This window comes from Quercus suber, unplaced genomic scaffold, assembly GCF_002906115.3.
Source record: "Quercus suber isolate HL8 unplaced genomic scaffold, Cork oak 2.0 scaffold_678, whole genome shotgun sequence".
NCBI classification, from domain to species: Eukaryota; Viridiplantae; Streptophyta; class Magnoliopsida; order Fagales; family Fagaceae; genus Quercus; species Quercus suber.
The window spans coordinates 149294-155293 of record NW_027070119.1 but is presented as its reverse complement, the minus strand read 5'-3'; positions in this window follow the sequence as shown (position 1 = coordinate 155293).

Here is a 6000-nt window from a genome sequence, read left to right as displayed (position 1 = left end):
AAAATCTAAAAAGTTTGATTGGCTTTGTTGAGTTTTGTCTCAAAACATGTTTTGCCTTGTACCTTTGTACTAATGGCTTTGTGCATTTAACGAGATTAGCTTGTCTCTCATGCACTCATATCATTGTGGAAGAAATTCTGAAATCTATGTGACTGTTGTAAATAGATCTTCAACCTTGTCATGAATAATTAGTGAATGATTTTGTTGATCTTGAGACATGCATAGACTCATGTCTATATATCTTCCCACTTTTTATTTTTATGCTTAAAAGAGCTCTCTAAATGTAAATCTCCAAATGAAAAGAGATATAGAGCTGTAAAAGCCTGTCGCACATACTAGTATTTGACTAGGAAAAATGGGAAGCGACCAAAATAAAATGTTTGATGCCTAAAAAGCCAAAGGCTAACTCATCAATTGAAATATCAAAAATTTCAGACATCTATCTCAAAATGAGATTTTCTTTACTAAAAAAGTGCAAATGATATGTTGAATATGGAGGCAAATGAAAAGTTTTAAATAATTGTTATCAAGTGCTTATGGGAGGTCATATATGCATGTTTCTATAATTGAGATAGGTCACATTATCTAGTGCTAGTTGTGTATGCCTTGATTGAATTGATCATTGAAGCTTCACATTAGACTAAGGACTATCTCATTTTTGATATCTACACACAACACACAAGTTTATGTTCAATGAATGCCATATTCATTTGTGCGATTGTACTTGATTAAATGTGTTTTCACAAGCTCAATCTTTGTTGATCAAACACAAAAAGATTTTTGAGTTTTTTAGTTTGTTTTTGAAAAGTATTTTGTTTTACAAAAATGTCAAAATTTTCAAAAACAGTGTTGCCCTGTTTTAGCAACTCAGTCGTGGGTAGGTCCAGTCACATGCTCCAGTCGCGAAGCTCACTCCGAGAGTTTTCGCGAGTCACTGGCGAGTCAAGGCTACAGTCGCAAAAAAGTCTTAGAAAATTTTTTCAAAAATTTGAGTTTTTGTGGTTTTCGCAGCTTAGTGTGGCGACTTGTTCGCGAGTGGAAGGTCCAGTCGCAAGGGGTACACAGAGATTTTCACGGCTCCCCTAGCGACTATCTCGCGGGTAGACCTTCTAGTCGCGAAAAACACTTGGAAGATTTTTCAAAAATCTCGCTTCATAGTGTTTCGCGGCTTACCCTGGCGACTTGATCCAGTTGCAAAAAATGCGTGTTTTGCGTTTTTAAAGTCAGTTTTCAAAAAAATTTCAGTTTTTCCCTCGTACTTTATGACTATTCATTGTCCTTTCCATTTCTGTCTCTGAAACTCGCCATGCTCATATGTGAAAATCCTTCATTTCTGCATCATTTTCACTTCTATCTTCAAGAAAAAGGTATGGGTTTTCTTTCCCTCATTTCAAATTTCTTGTTTTGAGTGTTATTTTCTTAAATGTGAGAATGTGTTGTTGCTATTGTACTCTATGAAATGTTAGATTCGAACATGGCTTTGTTTAAATATGCTAGATTTGTTGAATGGGTTTTTGTTGCCAATGACTTGTTTAGTGTGGCTTCACATGATGTTTTTGACTTATCTGAGTGTTCTTACCCTAATATCTGCACCTATCACTTTCATGATATTGTATTGAAATGCTTGTTGTCTGTGACATATTGCTACTCGTTTTTGACAGTGTATGCTACAATGCCTGTTACTCTCTGTGTATTTGGCATTTGTTTCATGTTTCATATGTTTCTGGTCTTCAAAAATGCATACTTTGTCACTTTATTGACTTAGGTCTCGTTCTATGATTCTATGTCTTCTAGATATGTTTGGTCTTTCCACTCTCATCTTTTGACTAGATCTAACAAAATGAGTGGGTTGTGGATTTGGTACTTTGCTGTGTTTGCCCTTCTACAGATGTCTCGACGATCATCCAAAGTAAAAGAGATTATGACTGAAGAGGACACATTACCTGTTGCAAAAAGAACACGTTCTTCATCACAGCCATCCACTGAACTTAATATTGAGTTGTTCAGAACTCCTTAGCACCTAAATGCTTACCCAAGCATTATTGACCGGGGAACTCCTATAGTGGAACGGGAGGTCAGATTTGACACTTTGGAAACCACTTTTGTCTCTGGATCTTCGAGGCAAAAGATTGAGCAGAATTATTTGGAAATTTTGTTGATCCAATGTTGGAACTAGTGAAGGAGTGTTTCGCCAACACAGTTAATCTTGTAAGTGAACTACACTGTCTGGTCAGAGGAACGGAGTTCATCATTAGTCCGGATACCATAGCCGAACTTCTCAAAATCACTCGACCTGCGAATGCTGACCTAACTCCTTATGATGATTGCACTCCAATGATTCAGGACATTCTCCAAGTTCTTGGTCTTGACCATGACATCTCTAGTTCCGACACATCCATAAGTACTACCAAGTTTTCACTTGAGTTGACAACATTGAAGCTGATCATGTTTATCAACCTCTATCCGTTGACCAACACAGTGTATATCAGCCTTGGAAGGGCTCAATTTCTATGTGATCTCATCACAGGCACCACCATTAACATCTATACCCATATTTTTCATATCATAAGGAAGAGAGCGACCCGAACAGTAGCACGAGGTTGTCTTCCATTTTGCAGTCTCATTATGAAATTCATTCTAAGTGAAGGTGTTATTCCTCCCTTAGTTGGGAACATAATTGCTCGTCCTCGACCAATTTCTATGTTCACTCTACAAGCCAGTAGAAGTCATTCATCCAAAACTCCAAAGAGTGCACATTTCTCTCCTGCTACTTCGTCTACTCCTGAGTCAGATTCACATGTACATGTCCCCCATGTATCACAGCAACCCAGCACTACACAAGCACAATCTGCCCATCAGCCTGATAGGTTGGAGATGCTTTTTGAGAACCTCCACAAGCGTCTTGAGGAATTGGAAACGACTCTCAGTGATGGCCAGAAAGTGCAGTCAGAGAGATTGGGGACCAAATCGATGTTTTAGCAGCTCAAGTTGATGGTATTTTCACCAAGTTACAACAGTGACCCTTTGGCCATTTCGGTAAAAAAGGGGAAGATAATTTTTGGGGCTAGCACTTGAGGGGGAATGCTTATTTGAGGGGGAATTTCATAATCCTTACTATTTTTGGTTATAGTTTTGTTACTTTGGGTTAATTAACTATTGTTATTATTGGTCCTAGTCTTGTTTTGGTTTAAACTCATAACTCTTGAATGTGTTTAATACTTGGTTCATTTATATATTGTTGATGTTATTCACTTAATTCAGCACATTTGTTTTCTGTTTTGTACCCATGTTACTTATGTAAGCTTTAAGGGTTTGATTATGCACACTTGTAGGCCTTTGTGGTTTGTGCCATGCTTTATGCAACCTTTGTGCTTTGTTAAATCAGTACTTCTAACCTAATGGTATGTATTCATTTTTAAGTACTGTCACTCTTGTGCCCTTGTAGGATTTTTTCTAGATGCACATACTTCTTGTACTGTGCATTGGTTGAGTGTTGGTCATTCAAGTTATTTGCCTTGTGTTTGTCATCTTGAATGTCGGGATGTTCATTCCAAGTGTGAATGAGCATTATGATCACTTGGTTATAGTGATTGCATGTTTTGGTCTTGCTATGGTTTATTACTTTATTCCATTGTGCTTGATCGCATTGTGCTTGTTCCATTTGCTTTACAAGTTTTCTGCATACAATAAACTTATTGTGTTGTTGTGTTTCAAGAGTTGTTCTTATGGTTCTAAAGCTCCACAGATTCTAGAGTTAGGTGTGAGTGAGTTTTCTAACTGCTCCTAACTCACGCATTAAGTCTAGAGTTTGTTTTAGGGTTTTGTCACGGAATAGCCAAAGGGGAAGATTGTAAGGTTAAAATTTATCAAGCATCTTGTTGGCTTTATTCCGTGCCAATTTGCTTGTAATTTAAGCACTTAGTAACCTTGTATTTAGGTGGGATTATTGTGAGGGTAGTGTGTGAGAAGATGTGAAGAAAAGCTCAAGTATGTGCATACTTAGTAACCTTGTATTTAGGTGGGATTATTGTGAGGGTAGTGTGTGAGAAGATGTGAAGAAAAGCTCAAGTATGTGCAAGAAAGCAAAGTTTCGCGGCTAGGACTTGCGGCTGACTCGCGACTGGCAAGCTGCCAACTGCAGGCACATGAGATGCACACATGGAGAGCTGAAGGGTCGCACCAGCTGTCGCACTACAGGACAAAAGTCACAGGTTGGCTAGGCCGTTACGTTGCGACTTGAACTCGCGACTTGGACAAGCCGCGAGGTTAAGCCACCAATTAGCCCTGTTTGGAAAAAACTGTCTCTTCGTATTCCAAACACACACCACTATATATAGACCCTTATACCCACTAAATTGTGAGAGCTTCTAGAGAGAATTTTGTGAGAGAAACCCTACAGAAAAACAAGATTGTCTCATCCCCAATCTTTACCTTAAAGACTTTACAAATTCCTCTACTCTCTTCCTCTCTATTGTCATACCCTTGAGAGACTATTGACCAAATCCCTTTCTCACCACACCCACGTCTGTGAGAAGCTTCATTTGGTGCTAAGGGAAGTAGTTTGGAAGGAACTAATATACATTGGTTGGTGCTATGGTCTTGTAGCGGAATCCAGGAAGCTAAAGAAGAAATAGGTTTGGCGTAACCTCGTTGGAGCAAGAAGTTTGGAGGGCTTAGGTACTTGGGTAGATTAGGCTTGAAGGGTCTTCTGCTGTTCATGTATCCTAACTACATTCTTTAGTGGATTATTTGACCACTTGGAGGGCGGTAGAAAGGTTTTACTCCGAGGACTTCGGTTTTCTCTTCTATAACACATCGTGTGTTGTCCGTGTGTTTGCATCTTCCTTCCCTTTATATTTGCCTTATATTTACTGCTGTGGATGTGTTTATATTTGGCATAGATTAGTTATCAATTCTATGATTGGCTTATGTTCATGTTCTGCACATTAATTGTTTGATTTTAAGCTTGAATTGATATTTTATAATTTGGGGTCTAAACGTTCAAGGGTGTTTTAGACACATATTGAACTTTCAATTTTAAATTGTGTTAGTTATGAGATGATGAAAAATGAAAGACCATGTTACTTAAAGACCATGTGGACACAGAAGCTCTTATTGTTTTGTATGTGTTAGCCTATGGGACAGCAACAATGGTTTTGGATACCACATTATTGATTGTAAATTTGTGACTATCATGACTTGATTTTACACAAATCTGTGAGATTTCCTGTTGGGTGATTTCACAAATGTTAGAGCTGATTTATCATGTTCACTGTGTGTGCATTATATTTTGATTGCTTTAATATATTGTTTTAAGTTATCGTACAATCCAGGATATGTTAGCAATTAGCACAATTAGGCAATATAAGGAGTTCTTGTATAATATTTCATTTTTTAAATCATCATTTGTGAAATTATGTTTAGTTTATGAGAATGTTGTGGGCTGAGATTTTCCAATACTTTTTGTAATACCCAAAAGAGAAAAGGGGAGGAACGGGATTAAAAATGGTGATAAATTGAGTTTAATCTACAGAAACAATAAGAGATATTTCTTTTATTTTAACTTTTTATATGCTTCTTCATACCCTCACACAAATTATGATACATACCTCAAAGGCTCTAACAAATATTGTCATATAAGTTTTAGTTTGGTGTGATTCATTGTGGTTCCTTGGAATAGCAAATATGGTGTTTGAAATTGTCACGTAAGTTTTAGATTTGTGTGTTTGAAGCTTTTATGTGGTTTGTAAATTTTTTTTTTACTTAGGTTTATTTCTGTGTATCCTTTTTTGTAGGTTCTTGCTTGGAACAAATTAGTAAATGCTTTAAAAATAAAATGACCTTAGCAGATTGTTAGTGAGATTAGTAAAGGGCAGACTATAGAAAGCCAAAACTGTAGAGCACTCCAATGCAGAGTGTACTATGCAAGCCATAGTCCAGGTATAAATTTTATAAATGTGTTTTTTTTTTTTTGTGTGTATTTTATTGGGTTTGTTTATG